Below are 20,141 nucleotides of genomic sequence, written 5' to 3'. Positions count from 1 at the left end.
ACTTCTGTTCTTTTATATCTCAATCCTCACTCCCTGGTCTAGGATCTGTTCGATATCATCAAGAGTGGACTCTGGCAGTTCAGTTAGACTTAAATGGAACATCTGTATCACTCCGTTTGCCCCAAGTCTCAGGGAGAGGGAGCAGAAAGATTGTAAGAGCTAGAGGTAGTGGGTGACTAGAAGGAAACAGTGTTTTCTGGACATATCAAGTCAGATACACATATGAACTCACAGTGGTTATTACAGCATGAATAAGACTTGTGCCACCTCAAAGACAGACAAAATCCAAGCATAGAAGCAGGGAGGTGGGGCATGAGTTGCTGAGGAGTTATTGGCTGTTTATAGCTTCTGGTAGAGGGAGAGTCAGTTTTTTAAAGGGTGTGACCTCTGGTATGTTGACCATGCTCCAGGGCAGGCCCCACACCCAAGAGTATTTAGACAGCACAAATTTCACTGAGAGTGAGAGAAAGAGTGAGAGAGAGTTAGAGAGAGGGGGGGGAGAGGGAGGGAGGGAGAGGGAGAGAGAACATGAAGTCCAAAGAGTCCAGAGTTGTGTGGGAGGGATGTGAGGTGGATGTGGAAAGTGGCAGGGGTTAATATGACAAATAATACATTGTGTGAAATTCTCAAATAATTAGTACAAATATTATCTAAAAAATAAATGGTGTCCAAACATCACTGACTCGTTGGATATGATACCAATTCATAAAACAGACACCCAATGTCTTCAAATTGTCCTCAAATTTGCCCTTCCTTTTCTGTGCATCCCTTTCCATCACCCTTATCCTACATGCAAGCCAGAGCATCTCATCCTCTGCTGAACTCCAAGCTTCTATATGTATCACTTGCCAAGAAGTGTGAGTCTCCCTGGCCTCTTGTAACTCCTTTTTGTTAATTCAGTCCCACTCTTTCTAAGACCAGAGGATCTCAAATGTGGTACTTAGTCTAACAGCATTACCATTCCCTGGATTTAACATTTTGGATTTTGCATTTCTTGTATGTTTGGGCCAGTCTCAGACCTACTGATTCAGAATCTCAAAGGGCGGCACCTGACAATTTGTGTTCTCACAAACCCTTGCTTGGTTCGCACGTATTTCCGTATTGTAGAACTGCTACTGTGAGCATGTGTGCACTCAGCAATTACAACCTGCAAGGCACATGGTAGGGTACACATGCTGTCGATGTCACAGCTGTTACTCTAAAAACACCTATGAGGCCACATGGGATATTCAGGCGCTGTTACTGTGGTAGTATGGTGTGGGATAAGCAAAAAATAAAAAGTGAGGAACGCAGTCCTTCTACAGATGAGGAATCTGAAGCCAAGAGGTGGAGAGCAGAGGAGGACTATTAAAGACACTTGTCCAGACCTGAGGGACAGATGCAATAATCACAACCTGATTAAGAACAACAGATACAATTATGCAAGACTAGGCATCCTCCCAGATAAACTCAGGGCTCCTAAAGCCTGGGAGTAGAGAAGAGACAGTGTCATTGTTACTACTGCCAGACAATGTTAGGTTGTGTTAAGGAGCCACCAAATTCTACCTGACAAACACTATAGGGTACAGAAATTAATCAACCATAATCCCATCTCACCACTTGCTCATGGTCACATAAAGGCAAAAGACAAAGCAGTGATCTGTCCAAGGGAGTGTATTTTCTATAAGAGGGGTCTGAGAAAACTGTTAAAGAGAAATAAGGAATGTCTGAGAATGCCCACGCAGGAACAATTCAAGTTTTGAGTTGGCCAAGTGGAGGGTCAGTGCATATGATGCTGTATGAAGAAGGATGGGAAGAGTGATGGTCATGATGGTGGCTGTGCTAGAGCGGGAGGTAGAGAAGAATAAGAGGAAAGAAGACATTGGAAGGCTTGAGATAGATTATGACCCTGTTTTTTGTCCCGTAAATGATGGGAAGATCCTGAGTTCTTCTGAGTTGAAAGGTTATATATTTGTTTGGGGAACAATGATCAAGCTGAAATGGTGATTGTGAAGCCAAGATGTCCATGTGGAAGCTGTTTAAAGTGTCCTAGAGAAAGCCAGCACAGGCTTGAGCTAGAAGGGCTCCATGGAATAGAAAGCTGAACCAACTACCACCCTCCCCACCCCCCAAAAAAACTTAGCAAGAAATGGATATGGTGGTGCACACCTTTAATCCCATCAAGTAGGAGTCAGAGGCAGAGGTAGAAGGAGGCAGATCTCTGTGAGTTCAAGGCCAACCTGGTCTCCATAGTGAGTTCCAGATAGACACAGATAACAAATGCAAGGGCAAGTGCCTTACAGAAGCAAAGCACACATTTATTTCATAAGGCTGATATAATGAATTAATGCAAAATTACCAGCTTCACATATCATAGATACATACTTATGCTTCTGAGAATCAGAAGCCTGAAAATGTTAACAAAATTGTTCTTATCCTGGAAGGTCTTAGGGAAGATCTTTTCCATATCTAGGGTCCATTTTCTTTTTCTCATAGTGACACATCACTCCAATACCACATTCTCTCACTATATTTTCTTCTCCAATACTAACAAAAACCCTATCCCTGTTTTTATAACAAAGACACATGATTATAGTTAGGGGAAATTTAGAAAATCCAATGTTCTCCTATCTCCAGATATTTAAATGAATCACAAGTCAGTTTTGTCATATCAACCAACATTTTAATAGGCTCTGGAAATTGGGAAGTGAATATCACTTTGAATTACTCTTCAACCTGTTATATATTAGAAGGCTTATTAATAGTTCCTTAATAAATGATGACATTACTTAAATCTTGAGTGTTTTTTAATATTCTACTATAGGTAATCCTTACTTTCAACTTGACCAGAATTAGAATCACCTAAAATCACATGAACGGATATGTCTATGTGGGTGTTTGTAGAAAGGTAGAACTGAAGAAGGAAGGCCTATCCTGAGTGTAGGCAACACAACCTTATGTATTGAGTAAAACAGAGAAAAAAAAGAAAGCTGGGCACCAGTAGTCAGTCAGTTCTCTCTGCTTCTACACTGAAGATAGAGTGTTACCAGTTGCTTCATAACATGCCCGAGAGAGAGAGAGAGAGAGAGAGAGAGAGAGAGAGAGAGAGAGAGAGAGAGAGAGAATATATCTGCTGAACTGTGAGCTAAAATAAACCTTTCCAGAAGTTATTTTTGTTAGATATTTTGCCACAGAACTGATCAAAGTACTAAATACACTATCGTACATTTTCATATTCAACTCTCTCAGGAAATCTTAAGAGGTTATGTCCTATTTCTAGCCATTCATATGTTAAAGCAGCCCAGCTGGGGAGTGGCGGACCTCAGGAGATCTCCTATTTACAGAGTTCTGTGTCCCCTACATCTGCTTATGAACATCAGGCAGCTTTGATGCAAAGCCCTGTGCTAATGTTGCAACATCTTCTGCAGTTCTTTATTATTTTGAAAATAGCTTTATTACATTGCAGAATGAGAAAATGCATGGCCACTTAAAACCTTTAAAATATACTGAAAATAAAGAGAACATTAAAAGATTAATCAAGATCTCACTACGAAACAATATTGTTAACCCTAGCTTAACATCTTTTAGGCTTCTGCCTGTGTATTCTACATGGTATTCCCATCCTCGGAGTGAGCTGCTAAATGGGCCTCAACATACATATTGGCTTACCCTCTAGCCAAAAGTTAAAGACTTCACCACCAATCTAGAATCCTTTAAGCCTTTGTCAATTTGAGACGTGAAAGGTAACATTTCCCCTAATGGGAGGTTAGGTAGGTTTTTGTTTGCTCTCTTGATCTACAGATGCTTTTTTTTTTTTTTTTTTTTTTTTGGTTTTTCAAGACAGGGTTTCTCTGTGTAGCCTTGGCTGTCCTGGACTTGCTTTGTAGACCAGGCTGGCCTTGAACTCACAGAGATCCACCTGCCTCTGCCTCCCAAGTGCTGGGATTAAAGGAATGCACCACCATGCCCGACTCAGATGCTTATTTTCATTGGGAGTTGGTTATAAGTTACTGTTGGTCTTATACAGAAAGAAAATGAGGTTGGACTCAGGGATGTCTCTCTTTTCCTTTGTCTTTCTTTTGTAGGTATGGAGATAGGGGTTGAAAAGAAAGAAGGGAATATAGAAATATAGACAGATAGGACAAAAAGTAGACTATTGAATCTACTCCTCAACTTAAGGCCTTAATTGTTACACACAAATAAGGTTATTTTTTAATTCATTGATATAGAATTTTGTATATTGATACAAAATGCAAAATAACATTAATTGTGATATATTGGTATAGAATCCAAATTTGAGATTACTCTTCACACATACTATATATATTTCTACTCTTATATGAGGTATTGTACCCACACAACTCAATTATAATACAGTGTCTACTCTTATATGAGGTATTGTACCCACACAACTCAATTATAATACAGTGTTTACTTCCAATACCTTGACAGTGGTATTGCAGGCTGTTTAGGATAATTAGGTAATATAAGCGAATTGTTTAACAGATAGATATGATTCTATAGATAGGTAAGGTAAAATTGTTAGATAAGGTCTTCAAAAGCTTCAAAGACCTATAGAATATGGCATTTAAAGATGTTTTTATTAGGTTAAATATTATTTGACAACAAGACAGGTTAACTCCTGGCAACACCCAGCCTACCTCAAAGAAGATGATGAGCATCAGTGAACCTCCTTATGGAGACGGCTTAAATGTGGCGAACCATCCACTGGGCAAAATGTCTTCCTTTAGGCCACAGAGGATTCTGCCTAAAAGTGGGCAAGCTTGCTTGCAGGCAGAATCGATGGCCAAACTCTGCGAAGACAGGGTAAGCAAGTTCTCAATAGTTCCTGCCTCACAACTATGTCTGTCAGATATATTGAGCCAGAAGGTTGAAGATGATGCTCCGATGTTATAGAGAGTTTTGGGTGCCTGTTCAGGCAGCAAACTGTCTTTGTCATCTTCTCATTTGGGAAGCTGCTAACCTGTACTCCCAGGATACTCTGGTAATTAATTTTATTCCTTCTCAACTCTCTGATGGGGCTAAAGTACATGTAGTTTAGTTTTACAATTAAGCTTAGTTGTTTAGGGGTTAAGATGTTTTTAGGTCTAGATAGATGTTGTAAATTGATAAAGAGGAAATATGATAGATATTGATATACATTCAGAATTTTAGACTGACCAAGATAGGAAAGATATTTCCTTCAAGACTGCAAAATACAAAAAGCCAAAACACTATGAATGTAACATTTATATAATTCCTGATTGTTTTGTGGTTCTTCTTGACATATGTAGTTTATTCTATTTATGTGTAATAATATAAATATACGTGTAAAAAAAGGTGACATCTTCCCTTGGCACTGCTTTAATAAGTGATAGTTAACATCTTCCTGTGCATGTATTGGCCATTTAAAAATGTCTCTGTATGAGTAATTAGCTCCAGCTCTTTGTTATTTCTCTATACTTGAATAGATTTTTGACTCTCTGCTTTAATCCCTGTGGCAGGAACTATATGATTTAAGGTGTCATCAAAAGTAGACTCTTCCAGAAGCTCAAGGGAGAATTTGTCTTCATATCTTCCTGCTTCTAAGGCTGCCATTACTCCTTGGTTTGTCATCACATCACTCCAATCCCTGTCTCCATCTTTACAAAGTCTACTTCTGTGTTTATGTTTTTGTTTTGTTTGTTTTGTTTTGTTTTTTTCAAGATAGGGTTTCTCTGTGTAGCCTTGGCTGTCCTAGACTCAGTTTGTAAAGCAGGCTGTCCTTCAGCTTACAAAGATATGCCTGCCTTTGTCTCCCCAAGTGCTGGGATTACAAGTGTGTGCCACCATATTTGGCTTACTTCTGTGTTTATGAATCTGTGTCAAATCTTCTGCCTTCCTTGTATACAGATACAAGAATTGGCACTCAGAATCACCTCATGTCCACAGCTTAAGATCGTTAACTAAAGTCACATCCTCAAAGATGCTTTTTCCACAGAAAGTAGCATTTTGAAGTTCCACACTGGGGACTATGGAAGAGTTTTCATCATCATCACACGTTTTACATGAGGAATATAACTTCTTTAAATACCTACTAACCTCTATATTAAAAAGATATGGAGGAACTACTGTGTTGCGGGACAAGAGCAAGGAGAAAAACCTTGGTGCAACATTTTAAAATACAGTAAATATGTCACTCACAGACTTGAATTTATAAACCCAAAGCCTCATCTTTTATTATAGTTTTGAGAGACAATATCTTCAATTATCTGTGGAAATTACACACTATATTTTGTGCACTGAAAATAAGGCCATGCTTGTATTCATGTAGTGGATATGAGTAAATTGTGGGAATGTTCTCCATCTTGCATCCTTATAAGAAAAGCTATCAGTGCCCATTTAGTTTGCAGAAAGCAGGCAGAATGCAAAGGTGAGATGGGAAAGCTAAATCGGAGCCAGCTCTACTCCTGAACACCGGTCGTGAGCAATCAACAATTTCTGTGAGTCTCAGTATCTTGCTCTGTAAACTGGTAATGTTGATATTTACATTGTCTACTTCTTAGGAAAGATGTCAATTGTGTATGTCCATTATCCAACTTTACCATGGTAAAATTGTGAGAAATAGACTTGATGATAGAACAGGAAACTACAAAAAAGATTCCTCTGGTCCTTTTACAAGAGATCATGGGAATTTTCAGCATCCATTTACCAAGGTGACCTTTAATTCATCTGAGTGCAGAATCTTGGGACTAGAACATTCTTTGGAGTTTATGCACAATGCAGAGTGTTAGCTGGCCACCTAGTCTTATCATTTCAGACAGCATGCACTGGGATGTCCAGAAGCCTGGGGAGATTCTGTAGAGGGTTCAAATAAAGGTAGGATGGAGACATGCAGGGACTAAGTATGTATGTGCTCATATGTCACCAAACCTTTGGCAACTGGCTTGAGGCCTACAGCTCAGAGGTGCTGCTCATATTACACGGAGCCTTCTACATGAATGAAGTAGGTAATTTAACACTGATGATGCCCCTCCAGGAAAGATTATGGTCATGTCTGCTTTGCAGCCCAAGGTTGTTTTGTTTTTAATCAACCTTGGGGCTGCAAACAATGCCTCTAATAATCTTTCTCAATTCCACTTCCCAAGAAAGGCAAGGGTGACAGGGAATTAAGAAAGGCTAAATTCCTTGGGAAGCTGAGTGAGTTATTATTGCAGTATTTTTGGAACAAATAATCATTTAAAAAGAACAGAAAGAGGAATGACCTACTCAGCACTCTATGGCATCCTTGGGAAGAGAAAAGCATCTTGATTGCCAAGGCCTCTTGTCTGCTGTCCCTCTAAGGCAACCCTGTGGCAAATATACAAGTCTTTCTTTGCTGGGACAGGTCAGCTGGGGCCTTCAGCATCATGTGAGAGATGGAACTCTAGAAGAAAAGCTTGGTGCAAGTTTCTTTGCTTTTCCAAATACAAGTGACCTATGCACAAGGAACAGATGAATAAAGACAAAGAAAGCCCATTAAGGCACTGGGGGGTAGTCTGTGATGTGATTGATCTTGCCGAGGAAGAAGAGCTCATGGATCTATCATGCCAACAGCACAATTTGTGTGGGTGTTTTGCCATTATACCCAGGAAATAAAAGCCAGGAAACGGTGTCAAAATAGTCTTCAAACTTGTTACCAGTGTGACCCTTCTCCCCAACAATTACCTAATTGTCACTAAGTGCCTCCTACATGGTAAGGATGTAGGCATTTGATGTTGTACTGATTCTCACAAATTCTCTGCAGGACAGCCATTAGAATGAACTCCTTCTTCTAGAAAAGAAGAGCAGAGCATGGAATAAGGAAGTCATCTACCAGATCCTCCTGGATATGTGATATAAACCTGGTATTCACTCTTCAAGGATGCCAGTCATATTTTGCTTTTTTTGTTATTCTTGGTTTTTTGTTGTTGGTGGTGGTGGTGGCAGTGGTGGTGGTGGTGGATTTTCCAAACAGGGTTTCTCTGTGTAATAGTCTTGGCTGTCCTAGACTCCCTTTGTAGACCAGGCTGGCCTTGAACTCACAGCAATCAACCTGCCTGTGCCTCCCAAGTGCTGGGATTAAAGCCATGCAGAACCATGCCCTGCAGGCCAGTCTTATTTAGAAACAGTGGGCATAGACATGGAGTTGTTCCTTTTTTCCAGAGGACCTAATTCGAATGTAATAATAAAAACTACAAATTATTGAGTATTGCTCTTTGTCAAGCATCTCTCCATTTAATCTTCACCATATCTTTTGGAATACAGCATCCTTATCTTTATTTGCAGGCTCAAGAAATTGAGAGACCTAGAAATTATGCCAATTGATTTAGGCACAGCTAATAAGAGAGAACTGAGATTTCATATACGGTATCAGTCGTTCTCAAACTTTTTGTTTCATTGTCTGTACATGTTTAAAACACATTCATTGTAAGTCCCTAAAGAGCAGATACGTGGTTGTCAGGGGCTGGGGGCGGGTGGGAATAGGAGTGAGTACCTAATGGGCATGCAATTCCTTAGGGAACTAGAAATGGGTGATAGCTGCAGCACACTGTGAATGTGTTCGGTATTATTGATTAAACACTTGAAAATGACAAATTTCAAAGTCATGAAAATTTCACCTCAATAAAACCAGAATACAGTGAGGTTAAGCAACAACAATTTACTGAGGCCTCCAAAGCACTTTGGTTTATACGGGCTATAGCTTGTTATGTTAATGGTATTAGGAACAAATGAAATGTTTATTTACTATTTATTTTAAAATTAAAACATGAAACCCAGTACAGAAAAGTATAAATATTTATATGAAAATAGCTATATTTTCCAAAACAAAACTTGTACTGAGAAGAGAAGCATTGTTTTCCATTTTTGCAAACTTCTCTGATGTCTGGCTTGAGAGGACACAGCTGGATTCTCACATCTCTTTTTGGTTGTGATATGTTGCCTTGGTTGTTTATGAAGAAAACCCAAGCTCACGCAGATATGCAGTAGAAAAAGGAAAGAGAACTTAATGTGCTTTTGAGATCAGTTGAGACATTCTTCTCAGACAGGACACCAACGTCTGACCAGTGCTTGCTTCCCAGAATAAGTGCAGTGTGGAGTGTGAACTGTCAGTGTGAACCCTCCTTACTCAGCTCCATTGAGCCCCGCTGGACTCTCCTGTTCTTTGAATCGATCTTCTGCCCATTCATGGTTTGCTAGCACTGTTTGTTGGTCACTTGGAAACACTGGTGCCCTGAATAATGCACAGTGCTCATATTTTGATATGGTTCACTCTATAGTATCACAGAACCCACACTGATTAATATTGCCACTTGCCTCATTGGGAAAAAAAAATCCATTAACTGTTGCAAAGCTGCCATGATCACAGTGCTTGATATTTGATTTTCAAATTTTCAGTCTTTGCTTAAATGCTCAAATTTTATCATTGGCAAAAATAAATAGTTGTTTTCCTTAGAGTGACAGGCTTACTCAGTCCGTCATCTACAAGAAAATGTCTGCCAAATACCCAAGTCTGAATAACATTAGTCATTCTTTCAAGTAAATAAGACAGTCTATGAGAATTCAGCCAGTTAAACTGACAACTCCTAAAAGTCACATGAGTACTTTTTCTTGAGTCAAACAACGCACTTGGTTTCTACAAGAGAAGTGATTTAGCATATTACTCGTTTTGTCCCAGGGAAGTTAAAAAGTATGGGGGCTCAAGGGTCAGTCGGGGCCCTCTAAATCGACAGAACTGACACACATATGAACTCAGAGAGATCAAAGCAACACGCAGAGGTCCTGAACAGGTCTGCACCAGAGGGGATCTTAGAGCTGAAAGGAGAAGTAAACACATGCCCCATCCCTAACCCAGAAGCTATGTCCAATTGATAGTCACTTGAAAATGAAAATTTAGTTTCCTCCAAGGAAGTCTCACTGGGGAAACCAATTGCTCTTAAGAGTAGGTCCCATGCCCAGCAGTAGGCAGCCAACAGCAAATGAACTCAACAGCATCTTTGGAGGTTCCTTGTCTCATAACGTCATGTTAGGAATTTTTAAATTTTCTCTTATCTTTATTTATATTTTTATTCGTTTATTTTCAACCTTTCTTGTTATCCTACCGGCCCTTTGCATGTATATTGTGGTTTCCAGTTGGGTGTTTTTATGTGACTCCTGAGTGTATGAGTTAGTGCTGCTCTATGTTTGTATCTGTTTCTTCTGCCTTCTCCTTGCCTCTTTTCCTTCTGTTTGTTTGTTTTGTCCTATCCTGGTGTGTTAGTTTTGTTTTATCTTACTATATATTATTATTATACCTTAGAAGCCTGTTTATTTTCTAAGTAGAGACAGAAAGGGGGTGTAACAGGATGGGAGGGGAGGTGGAGAGGAACTGGGAGGAGTAGAGGGAGGGGAAACCATTATCAGGACACATTATATGAAAAAAAAATCTATTTTCAGTAGAAGGGAAAAGGAGACAACTTTTTCACTGCTTTGCTGAGGACATGCCTTTTTTATGTTTAACTGTAAATGTGCTGTAGTGAACAATCCTGTGCCAACTACTGCAGCTGCTGACACTGTTCTGATTCCAATGGAACCCATCAAAAAAGTCATAGTGGGAATGTTCTTATTGTTGGGAATACAAGCGTGACCATGTAGGTCATTTAAGAGACTTGGAGGGCCTCTCATATCCCTGCAAAGATATTTCCTCCTCATAGCATTGCACATGATTCCATACCACACTGTCTCCCTTAACTAGGGGCTTGCCCACCGAGTGCAGAATCAGGGCTAGCCTTGGCCACTCTTTCCTGCCCAGTCCATGGAGCTCCATCTAGATGAGTTCCTCACTTACTCTCACCCAGGGCTCCTGCTTCCCCTTCTCACCATAACGGTAATCATTGAAGGAGCTCATTCTCCGCAGCCCAACCCCACCCCCGTCCCTTGGGTACATTTTCCTGGTGTTTAAATACAACAGATTGTGCTCTCCATAGATCTCCCAAAGCTGAAACTAATAACTTCATCGCTAGCATTCAGGAGGCTACATTCCACATTAGTAAGAGTGCTTCCTCTTCAAGAATGACTGCCAAGCTATCTTTCACTTCCCCACAGTACAGGTCATCCTAAGATGGGGGCCATATTTACTAAACTGTTCTGGGTTAAAAGGATTCAGCAGCAGTTCTTAGACTGTAAAAGTCAAAGATGTTATGTGGAGGGTTGAAAAGATAGCTCAGCCAGGAAAGTGCTTGCCTCACATGTATGATGACATGAGTTTAATGAGTATGTACTTGTGCTAGGAGGCAAAGATAGGTAAAGCTCTGCCGTCCATTACTCATCCACCTAGCTTACTTACTGATCTCCAGGACATGAGGCACCCCATGCCATGAAAGGCACCTCTGGCACTGTTAATGATATTTAGCTGTACATGCAGACAGAAGCCTAGCATAACTGTCATCAGAGAGGCTTTACAAGTGCAAAGAGCCACAGCCAAACTTTAGGTGGAGCTTGGAGAATCCTGTGGAAGAACGGGGAGGAAGGACTGTAGGACCCAGCAGGGTCAAGGACACCACAATACCACGTACAGAATCAACTAACCTGGGCCCATAAGGACTGACAGAGACTGAACCTCCAACCGGGAAGCATGCGTGGAACTGACTTAGGCCATGTACACAAGTGTAACTGTTGCATGGCTTGGTGTTCCTGACAGCAGGAGCAGGGGCTATCTTCCACTCTGTTGTCTGCCTTTGGGATCCCTGTCCCCTGGCTGGATAGTCTCATCTAGCTTCAATAAAAAAGATACCAGTGTTACTACAACTTCATGTGCTGAAGCTGATTGACATGCAGGGGAAGCCTATCCTTTTCTGAGGAGAAAGGGAGGAGGAATAGATGAGGGGGGGAGGGGGGGAGGGAAGGACTGGGAGGAAAGGAGGGAGGGGGAACTGCTGTCTGGATATAAAGTTAGTTAAGTAATTAATAAAAAGACAAAAGTGGGAATGAGTAGATGGCTCAGTGGTTAAAGTCTTTTTCTGGCAAGTCTAAGGACCAGAAATTGGATGGAAATGCCAACTAGGTATGGCAATCTACCTGTAATTCCAATCCCAAAGGTACAAATAGGGGATTCCCTGCAATGTGGCTGCTGCTATGTCTACTCAAAGATTGTGGGCATATTGTGCTTGGGTCTCCATGGAATGGAACATTAGTATGTATATTCAGACATGCTTCTAAAGTGGGCTTTATTGCAGGCATGGTGAAAAGGAAATCCACTTCTGGACTACCTGAGGAACCTTGCTCCTTGCGTGAGCCTTTGAAGCCCCTGCCACAACACAAGGCTACACTCAAAGTACTAGCACTTCCTTTCTTTCCAGATGATGAACTGTAAGAATTTTTGCAGAAGGCTGCATGCAACCCAAACACACACACACACACACACACACACACACACACACACACACACACACACACGAGAGAGAGAGAGAGAGAGAGAGAGAGAGAGAGAGAGAGAGAGAATGTCATGTGTCACTTTACAGTGAAGATGTGTTCAGAGAAGTGCATTGAATCATCATCACATAAACATGGTAGAATGAACTTACAAAGGTCCACGTGAAATACCTAAGGCCCACATTCTCCTCTCCTAGTTTTCTTCAGTGGCTTCCAAGTCCAACAGGGCCATAGGTTGCCCTACTCTCTGCCCCCAAGGTACCCAGCCCAGCTTCAACTGAAAGCCTTTATCTCATTTAGGGCTCATCCTGGAAACTCACGGAATCACAATTGATGCCTGCAGAGATGCACTTGTTTATTTCAAAGGCCAATTTAATTTTGATGCCTTTGGCCTCAATAGTTTCCTGATTTCCAGGAATTGCTCTCAATTTAACTGGTGCCAGCTCCTAGCATTGTACAGCAGCCCTTTGCCCGCCTGCTGTGCTGCAGCTTCACTCTTCTTGATGATTTTGTCACTTGTTAGGGTGGGCAGAGGGGGAAAGTGGGAGGGGTGCTTCTACAGGGGAACTAACAGGCTGGAGCATGACAGAGTTGCAAGAGATCTTGGGTAATGCAGACAAAAGGACCAAACAAAAGACTAAAGAATCTATATGGCTAGATACATATAGGAGGTAGGTAAGGATACTTGACCTTTCTGTGTGAGTGTCAGGATAGGCAGCCAGATAAGCAGACAATACGTTGGGATATAGACAGAGCCATTTAGGACAAGGGAGGTGTGTACACTGCCCCCTTCTGTAGCATCTTAATGTGTAATGCATGCCTCTGGGGCAACGTTGTCTGTGGCAGACTTTTGACTTTACCACATACTATCTGTGTGGCTTGGAGCAAAGTAACCTTTCTGAGATTCCGTGGTCTTTTTTAGTTTTTTCAATGAGTGTAGAAATGTTGGAAACTAAGTGAAAGAAGTGTGGAGATTCGATGAGATTGCAAGTGTCAGGTGTTTGGCACAGGTATCAAATATTTGAAGTATACAATTTGATTCTGCTCTGATCAGACTCTCTGGTTAAGTTGGAGTCCAATTTCCTGAAAGGCCCTGGTAGACTAGAGGTGGGAAGTCTAGGGCAGGCCTGCAGAGAGTCCTACCACCACTTGCACAGTGAGAGAAGTGGATACTCTTGATCCAGTTGCCAGGTTTCCTAGAGAAGCTTATACATAGGGCTAGAACAGGGATATGGAAGTGACTAGGATACTGGGGCTGATGCAGCTGAGGAATCAAGATTTGACATGAAACATCTGTTGCGTGAGGAGGGACAGAATTCAAATTAGGGCTCTTTTCAGTTTCTAGAAAAATAGCCATAGGCATGTAGCTGAACAATCATGGAATGCTGACATCATGTGATAAATTGGGTGCCAAATTAGCTTGGGATTTCTTTAGTCTCTTTAATAGCCATTTGTCACCTACCTTGGTGTATGACCTAACATCCTTGTAGCTATTAAGTTAATCTTTTGGAATTTATAAACAGACCCTTAACTTCCACCAACATAAACGCTAAGAATGTCATCAGGTATCACCTAAGGCTTAGGATAGAGCTTTTTCTCTATTCTGTTGTAATACCTGATATATGCATACCCTCAGACCTGATCAAAAACGTATTTGAAAACTATCTTCATTTATGACTTCATTTGATCTGTTACTGTAAAAACTTCATGAAATTATCACCACATCCGAACATGGTCTTTGGAACAAGCTAAATCTGTGTTCCTGGGTCATGGTCACACCTATTTGGCTTCAGAATGAATTCTGGTTCCCTTTGAAGGAAGAGACACTTTTTTTTTTTTTTTGCTTTGACACATATTGAGAGAGATCATGTGACCTGGCCAACCACTGAGTTCAGTCTTCTGGCCACCACCATTGTGGCAATGCATTTCTGTTGATTGAAGCCATGTATTTTGTGGTAACTTGTTGCATCTCCCACAGGACACTCATACAGTAAGCCATGATAGGCCCAAGATGCTGACCCTAGGAACCATCTGATTTCTAGGACCACAAGGGTCTCTGATGAGCAGCCAGAACCTTGCTTTGTGGAGTCCTTTTGCCTTTAATTTGATGCTGTGGCTGAGATAGCAAAACTGGTCTATCCCAGTCAGCTCCACTAAGTGAGAAACAGGCTTTATGTGCAGCCACATCGGAAGGTGAAACCACAATGTGAAGTCTGTGGATCAACAGTAATTAGATTAAACAAAACAAGCCTGCCTGGCGACAGAGCTGCCAGCAAAGCCTACTGCAGATAGAAAGTGATGGAATTCACCTGCCTAAATTGCTCGATCCTTTCTGGCTGATTCAAATCAGATTCGGAGGTATTTGGTGATTAAAGAATGGTAATTCATCAGTGTTTGGACCAGGAACTTTCTGTCATCTCCAACAAGGATAGCCCAGTGTTTGCTGGGAAATAGCTAAACATGTCAAGGAAGGAAGCATTACAGTCATTACATAGCCATTTCCAGTCTCCAGGAGCAGAATTCAGCTCAGCCAGGAAACAGCCGATCACCACACCTGTAATACTTTCCCTGGAATCCTTGGTCAGGTTGGGCTGAGAACTGGGGTCTATAGACAGCCCATATGTAGACATATAAAAGTGTCTGACTTTGGCCTCTTGGAATTCCCTCTGTCTCTATAATCTGCCCCTTCCACCATTCTTCAGAGAGGATACCAAGCCTTCTGTTAGGTATAAAGATCAGAGTTGGACCACGTTTGCCTATGGTGAGACTGTGAGCCAGAATGCTTTACACAGGATAGCGGTCAGATGGCTGTGGAAGCAGGGGTACCAGAAACATAACTGCCTCCTTAGGCCATCATTTGGAACAATGTGACTCTCTCTCTTGAGGGTGGACAATGCTAGGGGGTGGGTGGTCTATGTGCAGAAGTTCTAATCACAGGCCACTTCCAAGAAAGCTACTGGTGACAATGATGAGACCAATGAGGCAGAGATGCCATGATAATAGCTCCTTGATGATAGATGGTAGTGGCTTAAGATCACACATCTCACTTTGCACCTTTGCTTCCCAACTCATACCTTTTTGTACCACACTCCCTGTCCAATTCATAGTGGGAGCAGAGTGTTGTCATTAAGGACCTGACTTGGTCCCACTGTTGTCTCCCTTGCCTGTAATCATCTGAGACTCTGTAGTACGAGGCTGTTCACCCCCACATAGTAAATCAGGTCATGACATTGTGTCCTCTATATGCCACTTATGTTCTAAGTGTCCCCTTAATGGAGGATGATAGACTAGGGAGCATCCCATAAGCAGTGCATGACAAAGAGAGAAATCCATAGCTGCCTTTGGACCAGCTTAGTTCTGCAAAGAATGCCTCTGACCGCTATCACTCTGGTGACTGAGAGCTAACCTCTCTCCCTCAGCAAGGTATAGCCCAGGCAGACAGAGAACAAGCTAAAGCAGAGACTCTGGTCTTTATAGATACTATACACTACATCTTCTCAGAGACTTGTTAAGGCTTTGAGACTCAGAAGCAGCTATGCTCCAAAGCCTTTGGAAGAACTGCTATCATTGTATAGCCATTCCAAGTCCCCAGAAGTGGAAAGTGACCAGGGTTGTAAATGGCCCTGGAATATGTGGGTATGCTTGGCTTCAAATCCTCTGCTAAGTCTGGGCTGGTGGGGCAGAGGCAGAATAGCAGAATAGTATATGCACTGAGGCCACTATGTCAGCGGTCCTGTGTTTCCATCTCCAGTTTCATCTAGAGTGAAGCTCAGAGTCTTAGAGATTTATTCCTGAGCTAAAAAACTATGAAAAAACAACCACATTGCTGAGAAAAGGTTCTTCATTTCAGATTACAGTTCACCATTCTGAGAAGTTCAAGGAGTCAGGCACAGTAGGAACTCGGAGGCAGGAACTGAAGCAGGAAGGGCAGTACTTACTAGCTTCTTCCTCATAGCTTGCTCAGTCTGCTTCTTTTTATATCATCCAGGATCATTTTCCTAGTAGTGGCACTAGTCTCTGTGGGGGTGTGCCCACCCACATCAACCATAAATCATTATCCGGAAGTTCTCCATTCTAGTATTTCTCATTTGAGCTTCTCTCTTCCCAAATGACTCTAACTGAGTTGAATTGTCATAAATCTATCCAGCACACCAAAATAAAGGTCATGTGTTCACTCAGTTCACCAGTTCCTTTGGCATCATCTAAACATGCTCCTGGAAGAGTCTTCATTAACCCAAAGACAGAAGGGAAAAGAAGCCAAAGCCATCTTTCTCAACTTGCAGATCAGCTGCTTGGGCTTCTTGGGTGATTCAGGCCCTCTGTGTGCTAGTTCCCAGGAAGCCTGATGAACAGGATGCCTCATAAATGCATAGCTTTATGTCTTGTATATGATTACTCTTTTCTGGATCCTCTACATATCCTTGTCACATACTAAGACCCTGGTGTTCAAAATGAGCTCCTAAAGGAGCCTTGGTATGTTGGATTGAGACTTTTGTTAATGGCAGTAGTGAACTTGAATCCTTCCACTATTATCAAATTAAGTCAGGAAGAAGAGGCCCCAGGAAATGGTTAGGGTATCAGGGAGTGGGCAGAAGAGTACAATATGCAGATGCCATGGCAGACAGGCACGTCAAGACTCAGGAAGAAGGCAGGCGTGAAGAACAGGTTCAGGGAAGATCTACACCATTCCCTACACCATAAGGAAGCAAAGGGGCCCAAATGTACAGCTTTCCATATCAATCTATAGGACAAGATTCCCTGTGGCACAAAGCATTTGTGAAGCAGCACAGTTTCTAACTGAGACATGGGACACAAAGAGGCAAGGGACATTATGCCAGCTCATATTAGAGCTGGATTTGGAAGCTAGCCTTTCTTCACTATTGGCTGGTGCCCCCTATAAATGGCATATGAGTAGCAGCTGTGCAGAAAATATATTTTGGGTGCACATGTGGTGGTGAAGAGCTGGAGGCTGACCATAGATCTGGCACACATATAGTTCCCCAAAAAGGTTCATATTTCCTGTGTGTGATGGTTGCCGCCACACTCACTCAACTTGCCTGTCCACTGTGGTAGCCAAAGATCTCCAAAGAATCAGAACTAACAGAAAGGCAAGAAATATCGAGAGAAAGGTTGGTTTTAAAGAATTATATAACCCAGGTTAGGGAGTCTGAAAGACATAGGGCAAGCTGGAAACTGAGGTAAGAGTTGACACTGCAGTTTTTTATCTAGAGGCTGGAAAGTTCAACAGAGTTTTCTGTTACCTTCCATGGGCAGAATTGTTCCTTATTTGGAGATCCAGAGTCTTGCCTCCTAAAGCCTTCAACTCCCTCTCTCTCTCTCTCTCTCTCTCTCTCTCTCTCTCTCTCTCTCTCTCTCTCTCACACACACACACACACACACACACACACACACACACACACATGGTAGGCGTCTGATCTGAGTAATTTACAAACTCAAACTCAATTGAGTCAAATATTAATCACACAATGACAATATTAATCAAACCATGACATATAGAGTAGAATTTATCCATACAACTTGACCCCATACCTTAAAGAACATTAATGATTCTAATCAAGGAGATAGCTGTTGGCTTTGGGTAAGAAACGGAGGAATTATCTGCTATGCAGGGTGGACTGAGGAGCATCAAGTTATATAATGGAGGCGTGACTTCATAGCTCATGAAGCTTGACGGTGTAAAAGAAGAAAGAAGACATGGGTGTTTATACCTAGAAAGTTGGCCCTTCGAAAGTTCTCAGTGTTACCCAGATAACCAGGTATGCTTACAATCACAATGTTTAGGAGGTAGAAGTAGGACCACAAGGAGTTTAAGATCACCATCAGCTACAGAGTGAGTAGGAGGCTACCCTGAGCTACATGTAGAATTTAGGCTCTTCACTGGGAGCCCTGTCTCAAAAACAAAAGTTTCCCAGTGAAGAGCCTATTAACAGGCAGCCAAGGAATCAAGCCTCCTTCCAGAAGCCAGCTATGCCCACAGAGTGCACTGATAGGAGGTGGTAGGCTTATACTTAGCTTTAAGGATTTGTGGGAAACCGTTTAGTGAGCCTGGAAAGATGAGGCTTGGCTGCCTAGACATTGAGTTATATGGGAATGATCTCTACATTGAGTCTGGGTTTCGGTGCCTAGAGTTTCACCCAAATGTGTTTTCTCCTCTGTAGACATTCTCCTTTTCTACTTCCTTCTTCTCTAGTCAGTTCCTAAAGGCCACATCCTTGGATTCCAGCCCATAGCAGACCTTGGGTCCTGAGCAGGGGGCAGTGTCTGGCAGCTTCATGGCTCATGAGAACATATCAAGGACATGCTGGCTCAGTCTCCCAAACCAAGGGATCTGGGCTTCAGCAAATGCTCCCATTAGCTCTCAGCCTTGTCAGTCACAAATTAATCCCCTTCTTCAGGCTCTCCCCAACATCTGGTCCAAGCCAAGGCAATTCCTTGGAAAAGACATAGTCTTCTGTTTGTTTCTTGGCAGTGGCTCTAAGTGGCTTCTATAGAAGCTACTTATCCCCCTCGCACCTGCCCCTGAGAGTGCACATTCCTACCATCCCTTCCTCAAAGCCTTTGTCCTAAGGCTGGCTCATCCACACGGACTTTTGTGATCTAAAATATGTGGTTGGGAATTGGCAGCCAATCTCTGTTATAAAGTCAGATAAACTAGTAGGGTTTTGCTTCTGCCATAAAAAATGAGAAGGAAGTCGCGAAGTTGGGAAGGGCTTTTATCCGTACAGTCATTTGCTTGCATAACTTTACAAATTATAATCAGGTGTTAATGGGGTCCTCACATCATAAAAGAGCAGACTGAGCCTTTAAAAGGATGCTTGGCTTTTGTTAGGTGGTACAGTGTTTGCTCTGTAAGGCTGACAAGATCCAGACAGATTTCTTAGATATCTACACACCCATCTCTCGTGCCCACCTCAATACTCTCTCTTCTCAATACCTCATGTGCTCTGTACAGGACCAAGACTGCTTTCCTCCTTATATTCTTGTGCCTTTCTTATAATTCCACAATTTCATTTCTGACAAGGTTCCTTCCTGTACCTCTCATTCATGCCAAGACCATATTTTCACTGTCCTCAAAACCTTTACTAGTGTGCTGCTTCAATCATAGCAGTACCTCTGATGCTGCTGGATTTTATCAGTGCCCCTGTGGGGGAATGCCACATTCCCCAGCACACCTGGCCAACCCCTTCAATCTGTACCTTTATATTATCTTTATTCCTTTATATTGCCACAGGGTAATTGTGGGTAAGAATTATGAATATCTCTACCTTAAAGACTGGAATCTGTTCTAGGACAGTAGGCAAATATACCTGAGTCAGCATGCTTACTCCTTGCTTGGGACCAACCAAGTGTCCTACAAAACCATGATGGAAGAACTGTCTAGAATGCCAGAAACACAGCCTGAGGGAACGAACATGTGGCAGGAGAGTAGGGTATAGAGAAGTGCATCAAGGTTAACATATGAAAGAAGCCAATTGGCAGAAAGACAACAAAGCCCATCCCACCAGTATTATACACAAGGGACTCAGCATACAGAAGAAAAACTCACAATCTCAAATTGCAGGGAAAGGTGGGTGTCAAGTAAACAACTCATATAAGGTGTTAATATTCTAGGCCTAGGGCATTTAAGCCTTGAACCTTTCCCAGTTCTCTGAATCACTCCCATTCACAGGAGAACAAATTCCTTCCTCTCTCTTTATAATCTGTCTCTAGTTCCTTCACTATGTGAAGGACAC

At 42.0% G+C, this 20,141-nt stretch overlaps 1 protein-coding gene across 1 annotated transcript in view; it reads left to right on the top strand.

Moving 5' to 3' along the window:
• LOC311601594 (uncharacterized protein) overlaps window positions 1–20,141 on the top strand; it is a 286,148-nt gene that overhangs the window by 237,755 nt on the left and 28,252 nt on the right. The window contains exon 8 of the mRNA XM_084789121.1: window positions 12,192–12,289. The gene's annotated coding sequence lies outside the window, so the exon portion shown is untranslated. The remainder of the gene's footprint in view (window positions 1–12,191; window positions 12,290–20,141) is intronic.

This window comes from Acomys minous, assembly GCF_964271855.1.
Source record: "Acomys minous genome assembly, chromosome: 7".
Taxonomy (NCBI): domain Eukaryota; kingdom Metazoa; phylum Chordata; class Mammalia; order Rodentia; family Muridae; genus Acomys; species Acomys minous.
This window is presented reverse-complemented; position numbering and strand designations above follow the sequence as displayed.